The following is a 23,942-nucleotide window of genomic DNA, read 5'->3' on the forward strand; positions in this document are numbered from 1 at the left end:
CATTTGAGAATTTTGTGATACAGACAAGTTCCATTCCTTGTCTTGTATGTAATGATCATGAATGGATGGTGGCAGCATTTCGTCTTCTACTATCTACTCTTCTACTTCTATCTACTCTTCTACATCTACCTATCTACTCCTCTCCCTCCACCCCTCTCTGAACTCTCACTTTCAACTAATGACCATCCTTGCCCCTCCCACCTCTCTGCCTCTCACCCCAAACCCTCACTAATTACTTCACTATTCATTTCTTTCCTTTCGTTTTCTCTTATACGTTTGTGGCAGTGATTCTGTATTCTAGAGTTCTCTCTAGAGTTTCGGGTAACTGATCAAGTTACGGCGCCTTGTAGTCTTAGCACCTAGGTAGTCAAATACCTAGGTTACAAGGTGTTGAACGAGAGAGGTTGCCTTAGGAACTCGGGAGGTGCTCTAGAATAGTTAGCTAACTGGAGACGGGATAACGGACTAGAGAGAGCTGTTTCCCCCGGCTTCGTTAGTTAACTGGGGGGTGGAATAATGGACAAGATAGAGCTATTTCCCCCCACCCCCCGTTACACCAAAATTGGGCTACTTTCGCTACTTTTTGCCCAAAATTTCGCTACTTTCGCTACTTTTTATCCCAAAATTGGGCTACTTTCGCTACTTTTAGCCCAAAATATCGCTACTTTCGCTACTTTTTAGACCAAAATTTCGCTACTTTCGCTACTTTGTAGCCTAATATTGGGCTACTTTCGTACTTTTTTGCCCAAAATTTCGCTACTTTGTAGTCCAAAATTGGGCTACTTTCGCTACTTTTAGCCCAAAATTTCGCTACTTTTAGCCCAAAAATGGGCTACGTTCGCTACTTTTTAGCCCAAAATTTTGCTACTTTCGCTACTTTTTAGTACAAAATTGGGCTACTTTCGCTACTTTTAGCCCAAAATTTCGCTACTTTCGCTACTTTTTAGCCCAAAATTGGGCTACTTTCGCTACTTTTTAGCCCAAAATTTCGCTACTTTCGCTATTTTTTAACCCAAAATTGGGCTAATTTCGCTACTTTGTAGCTCAAAATTGGGCTACTTTCGTTACTTTTTGCCCAAAATTTCGCTACTTTCGCTTCTTTTTAGCCCAAAATTGGGCTACTTTCGCTACTTTTAGCCCAAAATATCGCTACTTTTTAGACCAAAATTTCGCTGCTTTGTAGTCCAAAATTGGGCTACTTTCGCTACTTTTAACCCAAAATTTCGCTACTTTCGCTACTTTTTAGCCCAAAATTGGGCTACTTTCGCTACTTTTAGCCCAAAATTGGGCTACTTTCGCTACTTTGTAGCCCAAAATTGGGCTACTTTTGCTACTTTGTAGCCTAAAATTGGGCTACTTTCGCTACTTTTAGCCCAAAATTTCGCTACTTTCACTACTTTTTAGCCCAAAATTGGGCTACTTTTGCTACTTTTAGCCCAAAATTTCGCTACTTTCGATACTTTTTAGCCCAAAATTTCGCTACTTTCGCTACTTTTAGCCTAAAATTGGGCTACTTTCGCTACTTTTAGCCCAAAATTGGGCTACGTTCGCTACTTTTTAGCCCAAAATTTTGCTACTTTCGCTACTTTTTAGTACAAAATTGGGCTACTTTCGCTACTTTTTAGCCCAAAATTTCGCTACTTTCGCTACTTTTAGCCCAAAATTTCGCTACTTTCGCTATTTTTTTAGACCAAAATTGGGCTACTTTTGCTATTTTGTAGACCAAAATTTTGCTACTTTCGCTACTTTTTAGCCCAAAATTGGGCTACTTTCGTTACTTTTTGCCCAAAATTTCGCTACTTTCGCTTCTTTTTAGCCCAAAATTGGGCAACTTTCGCTACTTTTAGCCCAAAATACCGCTACTTTCGCTACTTTTTAGCCCAAAGTTTCGGTACTTTGTAGTCCAAAATTGGGCTACTTTCGCTACTTTTAGCCCAAAATTTCGCTACTTTCGCTACTTTTTAGCCCAAAATTGGGCTACTTTTGCTACTTTTAGCCCAAAATTGGGCTACTTTCGCTACTTTGTAGCCCAAAATTGGGCTACTTTCGCTACTTTTTAGCTCGAAATTGGGCTACTTTCGCTACTTTGTAGGCCAAAATTGGGCTACTTTCGTTACTTTTTGCCCAAAATTTCGCTACCTTCGCTACTTTGTAGCCTAAAATTGGGCTACTTTCGTACTTTTTTGCCCAAAATTTCGCTACTTTGTAGTTCAAAATTGGGCTACTTTCGCTACTTTTAGCCCAAAATTTCGCTACTTTCGCTACTTTTTAGCCCAAAAGTTCGCTACTTTCGCTACTTTTTAGCTCGAAATTGGGCTACTTTCGCTACTTTGTAGCCTAAAATTGGGCTACTTTCGCTACATTTAGCCCAAAATTTCGCTACTTTCGCTACTTTTTAGCTCGAAATTGGGCTACTTTCGCTACTTTTAGCCCAAAATTTCGCTACTTTCGCTACTTTTATCCCAAAATTGGGCTACGTTCGCTACTTTTTAGCCCAAAATTTTGCTACTTTCGCTACTTTTTAGTACAAAATTGGGCTACTTTCGCTACTTTTAGCCCAAAATTTCGCTACTTTCGCTACTTTTTAACCAAAATTTCGCTACTTTCGCTACTTTTTAGCCCAAAATTGGGGTACTTTTGCTACTTTTAGCCAAAATTTTCGCTACTTTCGCTACTTTTTAGCCCAAAATTGGGCTACTTTCGCTACTTTTAGCCCAAAATTTCGATACTTTCGCTACTTTTTAGCCCAAAATTTCGCTACTTTCGCTACTTTTTAGCCCAAAATTGGGCTACCTTTGCTACTTTTAGCCCAAAATTTCGCTACTTTCGCTACTTTTTAGACCAAAATTTTGCTACTTTCGCTACTTTTTAGCCCAAAATTGGGCTACTTTCGCTACTTTTAGCCCAAAATTTCGTTACTTTCGCTACTTTTGGCACAAAATTGGGCTACTTTCGCTACTTTTTGGCACAAAATTGGGCTACTTTCGCTACTTTTTAGCCCAAAATTGGGCTACTTTGGCTACTTTTAAACCCAAAATTGGGCTACTTTCGCTACTTTTAGCCCAAAATTTCGCTACTTTCGCTACTTTTTAGCCCAAAATTTCGCTACTTTGTAGCCCAAAATTGGGCTACTTTCGCTACTTTTAGCCCAAAATTTCGCTACTTTCCCTACTTTTAAGACCAAAATTTCGCTACTTTCGCTACTTTTTAGCCCAAAATTGGGCTATTTTCGCTACTTTTAGCCAAAAATTTCGCTACTTTCGCTACATTTTAGCCCAAAATTGGGCTACTTTCGCTACTTTTAGCCCAAAATTTCGCTACTTTCGCTACTTTTTACCCCAAAATTTCGCTACTTTCGCTACTTTTAGCCCAAAATTGGGCTACTTTCGCTACTTTTTACCCCAAAATTGGGCTACTTTCGCTACTTTTAGCCCAAAATATCGCTACTTTCACTACTTTTTAGACCAAAATTTCGCTACTTTCGCTACTTTGTAGCCTAAAATTGGGATACTTTCGTACTTTTTTGCCCAAAATTTCGCTACTTTGTAGTCCAAAATTGGGCTACTTTCGCTACTTTTAGCCCAAAATTTCGCTTCTTTCGCTACTTTTTAGCCCAAAAGTTCGCTTCTTTCTCTACTTTTTAGCCCAAAATTGGGCTACTTTCGCTACTTTTAGCCCAAAATTGGGCTACTTTCGCTACTTTGTAGCCCAAAATTGGGCTACTTTCGCTACTTTGTAGCCTAAAATTGGGCTACTTTCGCTACATTTAGCCCAAAATTTCGCTACTTTCGCTACTTTTTAGCTCGAAATTGGGCTACTTTCGCTACTTTTAGCCCAAAATTTCGCTACTTTTAGCCCAAAATTGGGCTACGTTCGCTACTTTTTAGCCCAAAATTTTGCTACTTTCGCTACTTTTTAGTACAAAATTGGGCTACTTTCGCTACTTTTAGCCCAAAATTTCGCTACTTTCGCTACTTTTTAACCAAAATTTCGCTACTTTTGCTACTTTTTAACCAAAATTTCGCTACTTTCGCTACTTTTTAGCCCAAAATTGGGCTATTTTTGCTACTTTTAGCCCAAAATTTCGCTACTTTCGCTACTTTTTAGACCAAAATTTTGCTACTTTCGCTACTTTTTAGCCCAAAATTGGGCTACTTTCGCTACTTGCCCAAAATTTCGCTACTTTTTAGCCCAAAATTGGGCTACTTTCGCTACTTTTAGCCCAAAATTTCGTTACTTTCGCTACTTTTGGCACAAAATTGGGCTAGTTTCGCTACTTTTGGGCCCAAAATTGGGCTACTTTCGCTACTTTTTTGCCCAAAATTGGGCTACTTTCTAGCCCAAAATTGGGCTACTTTTGAGGCCAAAATTGGGCTACTTTCGCTACTTTTTAACCCAAAATTGGGCTACTTTCGCTACTTTTAGCCCAAAATTTCGCTACTTTTTAGCCCAAAATTTCGCTACTTTGTTGCCCAAAATTGGGCTACTTTAGCTACTTTTAGCCCAAAATTTCGCTACTTTCCCTACTTTTAAGACCAAAATTTCGCTACTTTCGCTACTTTTTAGCCCAAAATTGGGCTATTTTCGCTACTTTTAGCCAAAAATTTCGCTATTTTCGCTACATTTTAGCTCAAAATTGGGCTACTTTCGCTACTTTTAGCCCAAAATTGGGCTACTTTCGCTACTTTTTAGCCCAAAATTGGGCTACATTCGCTACTTTTAGCCCAAAATATCGCTCCTTTCGAAACTTTTTAGCTCAAAATTTCGCTACTTTCGCTACTTTGTAGCCTATAATTGGGCTACTTTCGCTACTTTTTTGACCAAAATTGGGCTACTTTCGTTAATTTGTAGCCCAAAATTGGGCTACTTTCGCTACTTTGTAAAGTAGTTTGCAGATTAGTTTGCCTCTAGCGGCCAAAAATCGGGCGATTTTTGGCTGCTAGCGGCGAAAATCGTCCGATTTTTGGCCGCTAGCGGCGAAAAACAGTCGATTTTTGCCAGCTAGCGTCGAAAATAGCGCGGTTTTCGTCCGTTAGCGGCAAAAATCGCCCGATTTTTGGCCGCTAGCGGCGAAAATTGCGGAATTTTTGGCATTTACCTGCGAAAATCGCGCGATTTTTGATCGCTAGCGGCAAAATTCGCGCGATTTTTGCCCGCTAGCTGCAAAAATCGCATGGTTTTTGGCCGCTAGTGGCGAAAATCGCCCCATTTTTAGCTGCTAGGGGCAAAAATCGGTCGATTTTTGGCAGGTAGCGGCGAAATTCGCGCGATTTTTGCCCGCCAGCTGCAAAAATCGCATGGTTTCTGGCCGCTAGCGTCGAAAATAGCGCGGTTTTCGGTCGTTAGCGGCAAAAATCGCCGATTTTTGGCCACAAGCGGCGAAAATCGCACGATTTTTGGCCGCTAGCGGCTTAAATCGAGCGATTTTTGGCCGGTAGCGGCTTAAATCGCGTGATTTTTGCCCGCCAGCTGTGAAAATCGCACGGTTTTTGGCCGCTAGCGGCGACAATCACGCGGTTTTTGGCCGGTAGCGGCGAAAATCACGCGATTTTTGCCCGCCAGCTGCGAAAATCGCATGGGTTTTGGCTTCTAGCGGCGAAAATCGCGCGGTTTTTGGCCGCTAGCGGCGAATTTTGCACGATTTTTGGCCGCTAGCGGCGAAAATCGCCCCATTTTTGGCCGCTAAAGGCGAAAATCGGTTGATTTTTGGCAGGTAACGGCGAAATTCGCGCGATTTTTGCCCGCCAGCTGCAAAAATCGCATAGTTTCTGGCCGCTAGCGGCGAAAATCGCGCGATTTTTGGCCACTAGCGGCGAAATTCGCACTGTTTGTAGCCGTTAGCGGCGAAAATCGCGCTATTTTTGGCCGGTAGCGGCGAAAATCACGATTTTTGCCCGCCAGCTGCGAAAATCGCATGGTTTTTGGCCGCTAGCGGCGAAAATCGCGCGGTTTTTGGGCGGTAGTGGAGAAAATCGCGCTATTTTTGCCCACCAGCTGCAAAAATCGCATACTTTCTGGCCGCTAGCGGCGAAAATCGCGCGATTTTTGGCCGCTAGCAGCGAAATTCGCACGATTTTTGGCCGCTTGCGGCGAAAATCGCCCCATTTTTAGCCGCTAGCGGCGAAAATAGCCCCCTTTTTTGGCCGCTAGCGGCGAAAATCGGTCGATTTTTGGCAGGTAGCAGCGAAATTAGCGCTATTTTTGCCCGCCAGCTGTAAAAATCGCATGGTTTCTGGCCGCTAGCGTCAAAAATAGCGCTGTTTTCGGCCGTTAGCGGCAAAAATCGCCCGATTTTTGGCCGCTAGCGGCGAAAATCGCGCTATTTTTGGCCGGTAGCGGCGAAAATTGCGATTTTTGCCCGCCAGCTGCGAAAATCGCATGGTTTTTGGCCGCTAGCGGCGAAAATCGCGCGGTTTTTGGCCGGTAGCGGCGAAATTCGCAAGATTTTTGGCCGCTAGCGGCGAAATTTGCACGATTTTTGGCCGCTAGATGCTTAAATCGCGCGATTTTTGGCCGGTAGCGGCTTAAATCGGACGATTTTTACCCGCCAGCTGTGAAAATCGTACGGTTTTTGGCCGCGAGCGGCGAAAATCACGCGGTTTTTGGCCGGTAGCGACGAAATTCACGCGATTTTTCTCCGCCAGCTGCAAAAATCGCATGGTTTCTGGCCGCTAGCGTCGAAAATAGCGCGGTTTTCGCCCGTTAGCGGCAAAAATCGCCCGATTTTTGGCCGCTAGCGGCGAAAATCGCACGGTGTTTGGCCGCTAGCGGCGAAAATCGCGCTATTTTTGACCGGTAGCGGCAAAAAATTGCGATTTTTGCCCGCCAGCTGCGAAAATCGCATGGTTTTTGGCCGCTAGCGGCAAAAATCGCGCGGTTTTTGGCCGGTAACGGCGAAAATCGCGCAATTTTTGCCCGCTAGCTGCAAAAATCGCATAGTTTCTGGCCGCTAGCGGCGAAAATCGCGCAATTTTTGGCCGCTAGCGGCGAAATTCGCACGATTTTTGGCCGCCAGCGGCGAAATTTGCACGATTTTTGGCCGCTAGTGGCGAAAATCGCGCAATTTTTGGCCGGTAGCGGCGAAAATCGCGATTTTTGCCCGCCAGCTGCGAAAATCGCATGGTTTTTGGCCGCTAGCGGCGAAAATCGCGCGGTTTTTGGCCGGTAGCGGTGAAAATCACGCTATTTTTGCCCGCTAGCTGCAAAAATCGCATAGTTTCTGGCCGCTAGCTTCGAAAAGCGCGCGATTTTTGGCCGGTAGCGGCGAAATTCGCACGATTTTTGGCCGCTAGCGGCGAAATTTGCACGATTTTTGACTCCTGAGCGTGATTTTTGAGCCGAATTCTGACTCTCTGCACCTATTTTCAGTTTCAAATTACGACGTTTCATACCGAAAATATGCCAATTACTGAAAACGGCGATAGGTCATATTTTGCCCAAACCCCCCTGCAGTTTTTAAAATGTCTGAAATGTCGGAAATTTGACTCCTGAGCGTGATTTTTTATCCAAATTCTGACTCTCTGCACCTATTTTCAGTTTCAAATTACGACTTTTTATACCAAAAATATGCCAATTACTGAAAACGGCGATGGGTCATATTTTGCACAAACCCCCCTGCAGTTTTCAAAATGTCTTAAATGTCGGAAATTTGACTCCTGAGCGTGATTTTTGAGCCGAATTCTGACTCTCTGCACCTATTTTCAGTTTCAAATTACGACTTTTTATACCGAAAATATGCCAATTACTGAATACGGCGATGGGTCATATTTTGCCCAAACCCCCCTGTAGTTTTCAAAATGTCAGAAATGTCGGAAATTTGACTCCTGAGCGTGATTTTTTAGCCGAATTTTGACTCTCTGCACCTATTTTCAGTTTCAAATTACGACGTTTCATACCGAAAATATGCCAATTACTGAAAACGGCGATGGGTCATATTTTGCCCAAACCCCCCTGCAGTTTTCAAAATGTCTGAAATGTTGGAAATTTGACTAATGAGCGTGATTTTTGAGCCGAATTCTGACTCTCTGCACCTATTTTCAGTTTCAAATTACGAATTTTATACCGAAAATATGCCAATTACTGAAAACGGCGATGGGTCATATTTTGCCCAAACCCCCCCTGCAGTTTTCAAAATGTCTGAAATGTCGGAAATTTGACTCCTGAGAGTGATTTTTTATCCGAATTCTGACTCTCGGCACCTATTTTCAGTTTCAAATTACGACTTTTTATACCGAAAATATGCCAATTACTGAAAACAGCGATGGGTCATATTTTGCCCAAACCCCCCTGCAGTTTTCAAAATGTCTGAAATGTCAGAAATTTGACTCCTGAGCGTGATTTTTTATCCGAATTCTTACTCTCTGCACCTATTTTCAGTTTCAAATTACGCCTTTTTATACCGAAAATATGACAATTACTGAAAACGGCGATGTGTCATATTTTGCCCAAACCCCCCCTGCAGTTTTCAAAATGTCTGAAATGTCGGAAATTTGACTCCTGAGCGTGATTTTTGAGCCGAATTCTGACTCTCTGCACCTATTTTCAGTTTCAAATTACGACGTTTCATACCGAAAATATGCCAATTACTGAAAACGGCGATAGGTCATATTTTGCCCAAATCCCCCCTGCAGTTTTCAAAATGTCTGAAATGTCGGCAATTTGACTCCTCAGCGTAATTTTTGAGCCGAATTCTGACTCTCTGCACCTATTTTCAGTTTCAAATTACGACGTTTCATACCGAACATATGCCAATTACTGTAAACGGCGATGGGTCATATTTTTCCCAAACCCCCCTAGGGTTTGTTATTGTTATTTATTGCCAACATTATTAATTGCCAACAATTTATAACAATAACAACAGTTGATTGGGAAGTTTTCATGCTTGTAAACTGCTTAATAAATGTAACCAAAGCCGTCAAAGATTTATTGACCAGACCACACACTAGAAGGTAAAGGGACGACGACGTTTCGGTCCTTCCTGGACCATTCTCAAGTCGATTGAGAATCAAAGTCAAAGATTGAGGAAAGATGTACACGTTCGTAAGTGCTTGCGTAAGTGCTTTCGTGAATCTGGCCCCAGGAGTCTACGTCTCTACCGAGTACAATGACTCTACCATTGACGAGTCAAGGGGCTGCTCGGCACCAATTACCAATTACACTATCCCATTAGTTGCTCTTGTGCACCATCTATACACATTACGGTGAGACAAATGACCTCTACATTCGCCCAGCAGAGGGGTCACCTTAGTTTGTGGGTGGATTTATGTCGATTAAGTCGACTTAATTAAGACGGCGTCTGGAATCCTCTCGGACGTAGGTTCGAACCATCGTCACGACCCTTGTGGATTTATTCTTGAGAGTGGAAGACATAGAGGAGAAATCAGACCGTCGTGGAGAAATAATGGAGGGGGTAGTGGGAGGCTGCTAGAGCCAGGGGGGGTGGCTGGGGTTGTTCATAGAGCCAGTGGGGTGGCTGAAGGTGCTTATAGAGCCAGGGGGTGGCTGGGGGGTGTTTATGGAGCCAGGGGGGTGGTGGCTGGAGGTGCTTATAGAGCCAGGGAGTGGCTGGGGGGGTGTTTATAGAGCCAGGAGATGGTTAGGGGTGTTTAAAGAGCCAGGAGGGAGGCTGGGGGTGCTTATAGAGCCAGGCGATAGCTGGAAGGTGTTTATAGAGCCAAGGGGTGGCTGGGGTTTTTTTATAGAGCCAAGGGGTGGCTGGGGGGTGTTTATAGAGCCTAGTATGGCTGGGGATGTCTGAAATGTCGGAAATTTGACTCCTGAGCGCGATTTTTGAGCCGAATTCTGATTCTTTGCACCCATTTTCATTTTCAAATTACGACCTATTATACCGAAAATATGCTAATTACCGAAAACGGCGCTGGGTCATATTTTGCCAAAACCCCCCTGCAGTTTTCAAAATATATGAAATGTCAAAAATTTGACTCCTGAGCGAGATTTTTGAGCCGAATTCTGACTCTCTGAACCTATTTACATTTTCAAATTACGACCTATAATACCGAAAATATGCTAATTACTGAAAAAAGGGATGAGTCATATTTTGCCCAAACCCCCCTGCAGTTTTCAAAATATCTGAAATGTCGGAAATTTGACACCTGGGTGTGATTTTTGAGCCGAATTCTGACTCTCTGCACCTAATTTCATTTTCAAATTACGACCTATTATACCGAAAATATGATAATTACTGAAAAAATGGAAGGTCATATTTTGCCCAAACCCCCCTGCAGTTTTCAAAATATCTGAAATGTCGGAAATTTGACACTTGATCGTGATTTTTGAGCCGAATTCTGACTCTCTGCACCTAATTTCATTTTCAAATTACGACCTATAATACCGAAAAAATGCTAATTACTGAAAAAGGCGATGGGTCATATTTTGCCCAAACCCCCCTGCAGTTTTAAAAACATCTGAAATGTCGAAAATTTGACACCTGGGAGTGATTTTTGAGCGGAATTCTGACTCTCTGCACCTATTTACATTTTCAAATTACGACCTATTATACCGAAAATATGATAATTACTGAAAAAATGGAAGGTCATATTTTGCCCAAACCCAACTGCAGTTTTCAAAATATCTGAAATGTCGGAAATTTGACACCTGGGTGTGATTTTTGAGCGGAATTCGGTCTCTCTGCACCTATTTTCATTTTCAAATTACGACCGTTTATAAAGAAAAAATGCTATTAACCGAAAATAGCGCTGGGTCATATTTTGCCCAAACCCCCCTGCAGTTTTCAAAATATCTGAAATGTCGGAAATTTGACACCTGGGAGTGATTTTTGAGCGGAATTCTGACTCTCTGCACCTATTTACATTTTTACATTTTCAAATTACGACCTATTATACCGAAAATATGACATTACCGAGAACGGCGATGGGTCATATTTTGTTCAACCCTCCTTGCAGTTTTCAAAATATCTGAAATATCGAAAATTTGACATCTGAGCGTGATTTTTGAGCCGAATTCCGACTCTCTGATCCTATTTACATTTTCAAATTACGACCTATTATACCGAAAATATGCTAATTACTGAAAAAGGGATGGGTCATATTTTGCCCAAACCCCCTTGCAGTTTTCAAGATATCTGAAATGTCGGAAATTTGACACCCGAGCGCGATTTTTGAGAGAAATCCTGACTCTCTGCAACTAATTCATTTTCTAATTACGACCTATAATACCGAAAAATGCTAATTACTGAAAACGCGAAGGGTCATATTTTGCCCAACCCCCCTCCAGTTTTCAAAATATCTGAAATGTCGGAAATTTGACACCTGAGCGTGATTTTTGAGCGGAATTCTGACTCTCTGCACCTATTTTCATTTTCAAATTACGACCTATTATACCGAAAATATGATAATTACTGAAAAAATGGAAGGTCATATTTTGCCCAAACCCCCCTGCAGTTTTCAAAATATCTGAAATGTCGGAAATTTGACACCTGGGTGTGATTTTTGAGCGGAATTCGGTCTCTCTGCACCTATTTTCATTTTCAAATTACGACCGTTTATACCGAAAAAATGTTATTAACCGAAAATGGCGCTGGGTCATATTTTGCCCAAACCCCCCTGCAGTTTTCAAAATATCTGAAATGTCGGAAATTTGACACCTGGGAGTGATTTTTGAGCGGAATTCTGACTCTCTGCACCTATTTACATTTTTACATTTTCAAATTACGACCTATTATACCGAAAATATGACATTACCGAGAACGGCGATGGGTCATATTTTGTTCAACCCTCCTTGCAGTTTTCAAAATATCTGAAATATCAAAAATTTGACATCTGAGCGTGATTTTTGAGCCGAATTCCGACTCTCTGATCCTATTTACATTTTCAAATTACGACCTATTATACCGAAAATATGCTAATTACTGAAAAATGGATGGGTCATATTTTGCCCAAACCCCCTTGCAGTTTTCAAGATATCTGAAATGTCGGAAATTTGACACCCGAGCGCGATTTTTGAGAGAAATCCTGACTCTCTGCAACTAATTCATTTTCTAATTACGACCTATAATACCGAAAAATGCTAATTACTGAAAACGCGAAGGGTCATATTTTGCCCAAACCCCCCTCCAGTTTTCAAAATATCTGAAATGTCGGAAATTTGACACCTGAGCGTGATTTTTGAGCCAAATTCTGACTCTCTGCACCTATTTTCATTTTCAAATTACGAGCGTTTATACCGAAAATATGCTAATTACTGAAAAAGGCGACGGGTCATATTTTGCCCAAACCCCCCTGCAGTTTTCAAAATATATGATATGTCGAAAATTTGACTCATGAGCGTGATTTTTGAGCTGATTTCTGACTCTCTGCACCTATTTACATTTTCAAATTACCACCGAAAATATGCTAATTACTGAAAAAGGCGAAGGGTCATACTTTGCCCAAACCCCCCTGCAGTTTTCAAAATATCTGAAATGTCGGAAATTTGACACCTGAGCGTGATTTTTGAGCCAAATTCTGACTCTCTGCACCTATTTTCATTTTCAAATAACGACCTATTATACCGAAAATATGCTAATTACTGAAAAAGGCGACGGGTCATATTTTGCCCAAACCCCCATGCAGTTTTCAAAATATCTGAAATGTCGGAAATTTGACTTCTGAGCGTAATTTTGGAGCCGAATTCTGACTCTCTGCACCTATTTTCATTTTCAAATTACGAACTCTTTTACCGAAAAAATGCTAATTGCCGAAATCGGCGCTGGGATATATTTTGCCCAAACCCCCCTGCAGTTTTCAAAATATCTGAAATGTCGAAAATTTGACTCCTGAGCGTTATTTTTGAACCGAATCCTGACTTGTTGCTCCTATTTTCATTTTCAAATTACGAACTATTATACCGAAAATATGCTAATTACTGAAAAAAAGGATGGGTCATATTTTGCCCAAACCCCCCTGCAGTTTTCGAAATATCTGAAATGTAAAAAATTTGACTCCTGAGCGCGATTTTTGAGCCGAATTTTGAATCTCTGCACCTATTTTCATATACAAATTACGAGCTATTATGCAAAAATATGCTAATTACTGAAAAAGGCGATGGGTCATATTTTGACCAAATCCCCCGCTGCAGTTTTCAAAATATCTGAAATGTCTTAAATTTGACACCTGAGCGTGTTTTTGAGTCAAATTCTGACTCTATGCACCTATTTTCATTTTCAAATTACGACTTATTATTCCGAAAATATGCTAATTACTGAAAAAGGCGAAGGGTCACATTTTGACCAAATCCCCCGCTCCAGTTTTCAAAATATCTGAAATGTCTTAAATTTGACACCTGAGCGTGTTTTTTGAGCCAAATTCTGACTCTGCACCTATTTTCATTTTCAAATTACGACCTATTATATCGAAAATATGCTAATTACTGAAAAAAGGGATTAGTCATATTTTGCCCAAACCCCCCTGCAGTTTTCAAAATATCTGAAAGGTCGGAAATTTGACACGTGAGCGTGAGTTTTGAGCCGAATACCGACTCTCTGCACATATTTTCATTTTCAAATCACGACCTTTTATTCCGAAAATATGCTAATTACTGAAAACGGAGCTGGGTTATATTTTGCCCAAACTCACCTGCAGTTTTCTAAATATCTGAAATATAGGAAGTTTGACTTCTGAGCGTGATTTTTGAGCCAAATTCTGACTCTCTGCACCTATTTTCATTTTCAAATTAAGACCAAAAATATGCTATTTACTGAAAAATGTGATGGGTCATATTTTGCCCAAACTCCCCTGCAGTTTTCAAAATATCTGACATGTCGAAAATTTGACTTCTGAGCGTGATTTTTGAGCGGAGTTCTGACTCTCAGCACCTATTTTCATTTTCAAATTACGTCCTTTTAAACCGAAAATATGCTAATTACTAAAAACGGCGCTGGGTCATATTTTGCCCAAACCCTCCTGCAGTTTTCAAAATATCTGAAATGTCAAAAATTTGACTCCTGAGCGTGATTTTGGAGCCGAATTCTGACTCTCTGCACCTATTTTCATTTTCAAATTACGACCTATTATACTGAAAAATATGCTAATTACTGAAAATGGCGATGGGTCACATTTTGCCCAAACCTCCTGCAGTTTTCAAAATATCCAAAATCCGACTCTAGAGACATATTTTGGAGTCAAATTCTGGCTCTCTGCACTTATTTGCAGTTTGAAATTACGACTTTTTGTACCGAAAATATGCCAATTACTAAAAACCGCGATTGGTTATATTTTGCCCAAACCCCCCTGCAGTTTTCAAAAAATCTCAAATATCCCAAATCCGACTCCAGAGCCATATTTTGGAGCCAATTTCTGACTCACAGCACATATATATATAGTTTAAAATTACGTCTTTTTATACCAAAAATATGCCTATTTCTGAAAAAGGCGAAGGGTCACATTTTGCCCAAACCCCCCCTGCAGTTTTCAAAATATATCAAATATCCGAAATCCGACTGCTGAGCCCCTTTTTTGGTGCCAAATTTTGGCTCTCTGCACATATTTGCAGTTTGAAATTACAACTTTTTATACCGAAAATATGCCAATTACTGAAAACGGCGATTAGCTATATTTTGCCCAACCCCCCTGCAGTTTTCAAAATATCCCAAATTTTGCAAATCTGTTAGTTAAACAGTGGCTACAGTTAACGATTTGCGCTCAGTAAATCCTCCCCGGCCAGGATACGAACCCAGGACAAAGCGCTCGCGAAACGCCAGGCGAGCGTCTTACCCCTACGCCACGGAAGTTTTCCGTGGCTCCTCTACTCTACGTCACGGAGGTTTTCCGTGGCGTTTTCATGCCTTTTTCTCTTGATTCTCTTCCTTTCCCATCTCAGTGTACATACACCAATGAGGCAAAGGGTACCTCTCTCTCTCGGTGCATATAACCCTTAATTGTTAATAGCTCTTAATATGTCCATAAAACAACGAGCAGCGCTTGTGTTCAAGATTGGAACGTCTGATCCTTACTTACTGTACTGTTGAAGTCTCCAGCAAGAAAACGCTGTGAAACAGGACCATATCTTTATTTACTTAGAAGTCACTTATCGACGAAGCACGTTTGGATAAACTTGAGACACTTGCTTATAATCAGTCGAATAATATAGTCGGCGAGTTACGGGGCTCGATTTGTTGCACAAGAACTACTTTTGGGCATGTGCCCGCCACATTTCACAGTCTCGGGCTGGTGAACACCAGCCCTCGCTCCGTGACGCAGAACCTTCCACTCACCTCACTGGTGTGTGCTCCTGAACCACGGAACACTAGCATGGAACACATGCTCCTGAACCACGGAACACTAGCATGGACTACATGCTCCTGAACCACGGAACACTAGCATGCAACACATGCTCCTGAACCACGGAACACTAGCATGGACTACATGCTCCTGAATCAACTACGGAACACAAGCACGTAGCATATGCTCTTAAATAGGAAGCGGCGCCTCATATATATACGCCACTGTGTCTGGTATATACATCAGCGGTCACAACACTGCTGTGGCCAGTGTCTGGTGGCCACATCAACGGGCGAAAAGCCACATCAACGGGCGAAAAGCCACATCAATGTTAGAAAAACTCCTCTGAATGTTGCTAATTGGATGTTGTCACGTGTCTAAGAAGGTGTCGCCGTCCACCGACTCCTCCCCCCACACCATCCACCCGTGCCAAGCCAACCTATCCGTATCTCTACCATCACTTCAGGCTTGGGTACAAATATTACTGGGAATATGGGATAGATGTTCATGATAATGACACGAAGTGTAAACTATATGGTATGTTAAGGTCTCACACCCTTGCCCATTATATTCTTGATTGTCCGTTGATTAATGTATATAGAAACACTGAGATAAGGACTGTTCCTGAACAAATAGCCTGGATGTGTCACAACGGAAAGGTTGATGATATTCTTGAGAGATATAAGAATTTTGCACCAAGATTGTAATATTTTGTTGAATTATCTGCAGGTGTCTTGCAAATTGTCTATACAGTATACCTAGGTCATAAAAGTATTTGTGTGTACGTCTGATACAATACTACTTGTGAGGGAGGAAATGTATATTTTTACCTCTCAGAATGTTTGGTAATGTGTTTATTTGTGATGTGTGTCTATGTATGTATTAACACGATGTACTGAACGGGGTGAGAATAGCTTGAGCTACCTCATCCCTTTGTGTGTATTTTACCTCAATAAACTTATTTCAATTTCAATTCTACCATCACTATCCTCGTCTTTGCCGCGCCTCCCAACCATGGTCACCACTCTTCCTTTAGCTTACCCCAGATAACCTTACGAAATCCCAGATATCACCTCTATCTATCCATCCATGAAGCCATTAAAGGCAGGCAAGCAATCAAATGGGGCTGGCAAGTAGGCAGCCAGACAGGTAGGCAGCCAGAAGGTTTGGCAGGTCGGCAGCCATAAAGGGATGGCAAAAAGATAACCAAACAAGCAGGACAGTCAAACACACACGATCAAATAGGCAGCAATAAGATCTATCTCACTGTCGTCAAGTCCTTTCGTCAAGGAAGAAAATAATGCTGGCTGGCTGGCTGGCAGGCAGGCAGGCAGGCAGGCAGGCAGGCAGGCAGGCAGGCAGGCAGGCAGGCAGGCAGGCAGGCAGGCAAACAGGCAGGCAGGCAAGGAGGCAGGCAAGGAGGCAGGCTGGCAGGCAGTCAGTCGGGCAGGCAGGCAGGCAAGGAGGCAGGCAGGCAGGCAGGCAGGCAGGCAGGCAGGCAGGCAGGCAGGCAGGCAGGCAGGCAGGCAGGCAGGCAGGCAGGCAGGCAGGCAAGGTGTTGTGGACAGGATCTCCGCGCCACGGTGTTTGTGATGGCAGCCGCGTGCTGCGGGCCCTTGCGGTTCCTTACACAGCAACGCCCAACATTTCGGCAGCCAGCGGAACCGGAGCCGGAGCGCCGGCCAGTTATCGGATGGAAAGCCAATAATCTTTTCCGTAATGCACGTATTTTGTGCCGGCTGAGGTTTAGTGGCCGAGCGGAAGACTTGGTGACGACCAGACGAGACCCAACTAAATGAGACGGGACCTGACGGGAACTAAATAACGACCCTCAACTGCCAACTTACGACTCTGAAATATCTATCGGTTATCTGAAAAATGCAATTGTTGTAACAGTATCTCTGCAGTCAATTGCACCTGCAATGATGCAGTTTACTTACATCGACTCTCTCTCAATGTCCTCATTGACAGGGTCAGAGGCGTCGCAGAGTGCTGGGATGCACCTGCTTCTGTGGTTAACACCCCCCCCTTCCCCTTCATGTCTCTCCAACCCCCCATTTCCCATGTCTTCCCCTCCCCCTCCTTTGTCTCTTCTTCCACCTACCTTGCCTACCTCCCTCTCCTCTTCCTTCACACTATCTCAGGGCTTTGTCCGAAATAGACTTCAAGGATAGAAAGACTTTTGGTCATATATTATTGATTATCAGACGATTAAGGAAGCGTCTGGGATGCTCTCGGACGTAGGTTCGAACCCTCGTCACGGCCCTTGTGGATTTGTTCAAAGACTTTTGGTGTCTGGAGTTATTGCTGATGGTCTTCCACGAAGTGCACTTCGAGACGCTGGGTCTCCGATGCTACGATGCTACTCCTCGAACAACTTGCTGCCTTTTCAGTTTACTCTAAAGGATAAATTATTAATGAAAAGGGTTTTCCTTCTTTTTCTTCTGGGTATTTGATCTGTATTTTCTTGCTTAGGCCTCTCCAACCACTTGGGCTGGACGGTACAGCGACGGTCTGGTTTCATGCAGGTCGGCGTTCAATCCCCGACCGTCCAAGTGGTTGGGCACCATTCCTTTCCCCCATCCCATCCCAAATCCTTATCCTGACCCCTTCCCAGTGCTATATAGTCGTAATGGCTTGGCACTTTAGCCTGATAGTTTCCTTTCCTTTTGCTTAGACCTACTAAGCTAATCACAGACTAACAAAAGGATGTTCTGAACTCAACTAGGCTTACCCAGCACAGTTCAATCCACTCCTACTCGATCTAATTTCTAACTGAACCAAATGTAACCAAACTCCACCCAGGGCTCGGTAACTGGCACCAGTCAGAACACGTGATCATGGAACTAGCAGGTTGTTGTTGGTGGTGTCGGATCCATAGCAGATTAATGCGCCCCAGCAGCTGCCTCCATTACCTTAGAGTGGGGCTCCACTAGTGTGGGGCTCCACTAGTGTGGGGCTCCACTAGTGTGGGGCTCTGCAGGTATGTGTCTTAAACTTTCGTATTCCTATTTCCAATCAGATTTTTTTTCCTCCTCTTCTTCCTGTCATTACTTTCTTCTCCTCTTCCTACTCTACGTTCCACATCTTCCTACCCTTTACTCTGCATTTGCAACCCCCCCTCTCTCTCTCTTTCTCTCTCTCTCTCTCGTTTATCGCCTTATCTGTGTGTACCACAGTTTTCACGCTTTTTATAATATCCCCATTACGCGCTCCAAGATCATCGGTCCTCCTTCTAAGACTTTAAGGAACCTTAAGTTATTTCTCGTAGTTTTTGCCTTTTATGATGATCTTCCCAACACCCAGATTCTCCTGTCTATTTTACAGTCTACCGTATACCCTCTTTAGCCTCCCGTCAACGCCCCTAGGCTCCCCGTCCACTGCCGAAGCCTTCAGGTCAGCTACTAGGCCTCCTGTCTACTCTTGAAACCTCTCAGGGTTTCTGGTTTTGAAAACTGTAGGAGGGTTTGGGCAAAATATGACCCATCGCCGTTTTCAGTAATTGGCATATTTTCGGTAAAAAGTTGTAATTTGAAAATGAAAATAGATGCAGAGAGTCAGATTTTGGCTCAAAAATCACGCTCAGGAGTCAAATTTCAGACATTTCAGATATTTTGAAAATTCATGGGACCCATATAACAATTCAAATGGCCTCCAGTCCAATCCAGATCCTCCTGTCCACCCGCTGGGCCTCTTCTACCATTTTCAATCTTACCCCACACACACACACACACACACACACACACACACACACACACACACACACACACACACACACACACCACACACACACCACACACACACCACACACACACCACACACACACACACACACACCAGGTTACCTCTCAATGATGTGCCACAATTTCGGTGAACCTGTACCAGAAGAAACAGGTGGACGAGCATGACTGAGGCCTTCAAACTGTGTTTTTATGCAGATGATGAAGTGACTTGTTTTTCACAAGAGGGAAAAGCGACGCTTCTCACCCGTGTGACGCCGTGACTTAATAGAGAGGAAGCTGAAGTCTAAGGAAGAATTTTTTTAAGATGAAGACGACTCTACTCGTATTAAATGCTGGAATATAGCTGAAGGCTATATCACTAGTAGAGGCTAGCTAGCGTATATCTCACTAGTAGAGGCTAGCTAGCTTATATCTCACTAGTAGAGGCTAGCTAGCTTATATCTCACTAGGAGAGGCTAGCTAGCTTATATCTCACTAGTAGAGGCTAGCTAGCTTATATCTCACTAGGAGAGGCTAGCTAGCTTATATCTCACCAGTAGAGGCTAGCTAGCTTATATCTCACTAGTAGAGGCTAGCTAGCGTATATCTCACTAGTAGAGGCTAGCTAGCTTATATCGCACCAGTAGAGGCTAGCTAGCTTATATCTCACTAGGAGAGACTACTATCTCACTTTTGAGTGCTGAAGCGGCTTAGTCTACAGTGCTGTGGGGGTCCAGGCTACAGTGAGAGGTGATCCAGGCTCCAGTGCTGAGAAGGAACAAGCTACAGTGACCAGTGTAGTGTAGTGCAGTACAGTGACCAGGTTGTCCAGGTTACAGTCCCCGGGTGATCCAAAATACAGTGCTCAAGTGGTCAAAGCCTTCACCAGACCTATAGTGACTACTTTCTTGGTCACTAATGTAAACACCGTCAGTATTCCCATCACAAGTGTTTCACGTTTTCTCTCGCAATGATGTGTTATTAAAGTAGGAGTAAAGGGGTGACTATGAAATTTACGGATAGGGACGAGAATTGTATATGCATAAATGCAAAAATGAAAGGAAGTATTACGGAAGAAAATGTGATACGTATGCTTGCAAAGCTGACACGGAGAGGAACGTCTCCACCGAACACATAACTACAAAAAATACAGCAAATAAAACACACAGGATGAGAAAATGGGAAGAGGCGAATGAAGAAGAAGATTATAGACATGAGGATGACGATGTTTTGGGTCGTGGAGGAAGCGTCCGGAGCATTGCGGCCGTGTCTTCCGCCGGCAGGAACCCACCGGAACCAATTACAGAGGGTGGAGTACACATCGCTGTGAACTCTGGCTGCCATTACACCCCCTCCCACCCCCACCTACCACCCCCACCTACCACCATCCCATCATTAAACTTCTCTCAAAGTCAAACTCATCTGCCTCCTCTTCCTTCCTCTCCCCTCTCAAACATCGGGCCCTGCTCCGTCCCCCACATCTTGAGGTTATCTTGAGAGGTTATCTTGAGATGATTTCGGGGCTTTAGTGTCCCCGCGGCCCGGTCCTCGACCAGGCCTCCACCCCCAGGAAGCAGCCCGTGACAGCTGACTAACACCCAGGTACCTATTTTACTGCTAGGTAACAGGGGCACAGGGTGAAAGAAAATCTGCCCATTGTTTCTCGCCGGCGCCCGGGATCGACCCCCGGGACCACAGGATCACAAGCCCAACGTGCTGCCTGCTCGGCCGACCGACTCAGTGACAGGACAAAGCATCTTGTCTAAGATTCGTTGAGTCGCTGGTCGTCTTAACCGGTTCTATGGGTCAAGCGGTTTCCCAGGACGTCTTAAACCAGTGGCTCGGTCTTGAGGCGATGGGACGATGTTAAGACCCGATCAGGAAGGTATCAGAATTAAGTTGACCAGACCACTCACTAGATAGTGAAGGGACGACGACGTTTCGGTCCGTCCTGGACCATTCTCAAGTCGATTTGTGTGGACCATATCAGCATTAAGTTATTAACGTGATGGTACCGACGAAGCTCTGGTTAGGTACAGGAAGGTCAATACCGTCATGATGGTACCGTCATTTTCCACAGTAATGGTCATTAAACACCGCCACCAAGTTATGAAAGTATTGATACTTTCTCTGGGAGCTTTTATTGGAGGTAAGGGGTGTTTGTGGCTGTTGCTGCTCCTGTTGCTGTTCCTGCTCCTGTTGCTGCTCCTGTTGCTGCTCCTGTTGCTGCTCCTGTTGCTGTTCCTGCTCCTGTTCCTGTAGCTGCTCCTGTTGCTGCTCCTGTTTATGTTGTTGATGCTTTTGCTGATGTTGCTGGGATACGGGTTCGAGGTAGGAACATTAGCACTAGTTAATTCTAAACCTAGAGGCAGTGTTATACTTAAAAGATATTAAATAACCAAAATCAACCTATTGGTTTCTTAACAGGTGTTGACAGCCTATATATTAATATTTATCATGTTAGTGATGGAACGCAAAATTGGAGTTATTTCATTGCTGGACGATGAAAATACCTCGAAGCAAAATGTTAAATTAACATGTGGTTCCAAATGGCTCATTTACATCCAAGTTTGTTTTTTAACTACAGTAAGAGGTTTAAATGGCCCAAGAAGCCCTGGGCTTGATGCCACAGCGTCCTGGGAAGCGACGGTCCAGATTGATGCTAGCATCTACACACAGGTGTGTAGAGTATCCACAGCCAAGGGTGTGGCTGTGTGGAAGGGAGGATTGAGCAGTGGAAGGGGTGTTGTTGTGGTGGTGGTGTGTGTAGAGGTGGATGTGGTTGCTGGTGTCAGCTGTGGTGGTGTCAGCACCAGTGACAGAAAGAACATTCCTGACGCACGAGACATGAGCTGGGTGCTCTGACTCACCTGACGCACGAGACATGAGCTGGTTGCTCTGACTCACCTGATGCACGAGACATGAGCTGGGTGCTCTGACTCACCTGACGCACGAGACATGAGCTGGTTGCTCTGACTCACCTGACGCACGAGACATGAGCTGGTTGCTCTGACTCACCTGACGCACGAGACATGAGCTGGGTGCTCTGACTCACCTGACGCACGAGACATGAGCTGGTTGCTCTGACTCACCTGACGCACGAGACATGAGCTGGTTGCTCTGACTCACCTGACGCACAAGACATGAGCTGGTTGCTCTGACTCACCTGACGCACGAGACATGAGCTGGGTGCTCTGACTCACCTCGTCAGCCTCCGACAATTAGTGCTGTTAAACTTTTTTCTTAATTGCCTGCGTTACCGAAGGCGGTGTTGCGGACAGAAAGGAAATATGCACTGTTCTTGTTGAGCTCTTTCTTCATAGATGCTAAGTAGTGGAGTTTACATCGGAGACAAAAACGTTTAGGATCATAAGAAATGCACTGTTCCCCAAACGACTACCCTTAGCACACTACACTGGGCTATGAGAAGTCTTAATAAGGAAAGTTATTTGACTTATTTTAAACATGCAAACATTTGAAATTGTTGCGTCTCCTCTCACTGATGCATTTCTTCACGAACCTGACGAAGTACTCAGGTTTCCTGCCACTCTGCGCGACACATGACCGAACGCAACGCGCGCGCGACACATGACCGAACGCAACGCGCGCGCGCACAGGCACGCGCGCACGCGCACACACACACACACACACACACACGCACACACACACACACACACGAGTTCGACCGAGTTTCCTGCACTAGGCCAAACTATTCCCATCAGGAGGCTTGTTCCCTCATCTGGGTCGGCCCCCCCCCCCAAACTACCAGCAGCAGGGGGGCGCATGTGTCCTCGAGCGAGCGTATGGGGCTACTCACGACCCCGAGCGAGCGTATGGGGCCACTCACGACCCCGAGCGAGCGTATGGGGCCACTCACGACCCCGAGCGAGCGTATGGGGCCACTCACGACCCCGAGCGAGCGTATGGGGCCACTCACGACCCCGAGCGAGCGTATGGGGCCACTCACGACCCCGAGCGAGCGTATGGGGCCACTCACGACCCCGAGCCAACATAGGGTCACCCACGCCCAGAGATACGCTACAAGCTCCAAGAGACATGAGTGAAGACATCAGCCGGGACTTAATGGCTCACCAGCATCAGTACGTCCGGTGCCAGACCGCCTTGAGTACACACACAGACCCCTTGATCACAATTCTGGCCACACATTGTGAATTCAGGTGTCATGGCCTGCTGCGAGAAGTTATTTCAGGCCAGACAGGTGAACAGAGAAAGTGGAAAAAATATCAGAATTCTTAGGTAACTGCAGAAAGCCTATTGACCCATACGAGGCAGCTCCTATTTATATCCATCCTATTTATATACGGAGCTTCCACTTGGCAAGATGAAGCTCCATGTATCAAGACGTTTACGCTTTTCTTATTTTTATTTGACAGTGACAGAAGTGTGGGACAAGGGAACTAGATGTTCAAGACCGCTCCCTCACCCCCTCTCCATATAATGTTCACACCATTTCAATAACCCAACAGTGCTGTCAGTTGTTGTCAACACAATAACCGAACAGGCTGTCAACACAATAACCGAACAGGCTGTCAACACAATAACCGAACAGGCTGTCAACACAATAACCGAACAGGCTGTCAACACAATAACCGAACAGGCTGTCAACACAATAACCGAACAGGCTGTCAACACAATAACCGAACAGGCTGTCAACACAATAACCGAACAGGCTGTCAACACAATAACCGAACAGGCTGTCAACACAATAACCGAACAGGCTGTCAACACAATAACCGAACAGGCTGTCAACACAATAACCGAACAGGCTGTCAACACAATAACCGAACAGGCTGTCAACACAATAACCGAACAGGCTGTCAACACAATAACCGAACAGGCTGTCAACACAATAACCGAACAGGCTGTCAGCTGTTGTCAGCATCACGGACCTTCCCTGGCAGTACCGGCGAGACACAACCAACCCCGTTATTAAGACCCGTACCGATGTAAACAAAACGTTGCCA

This window comes from Procambarus clarkii, chromosome 8 (genome assembly GCF_040958095.1).
Source record: "Procambarus clarkii isolate CNS0578487 chromosome 8, FALCON_Pclarkii_2.0, whole genome shotgun sequence".
Taxonomy (NCBI): domain Eukaryota; kingdom Metazoa; phylum Arthropoda; class Malacostraca; order Decapoda; family Cambaridae; genus Procambarus; species Procambarus clarkii.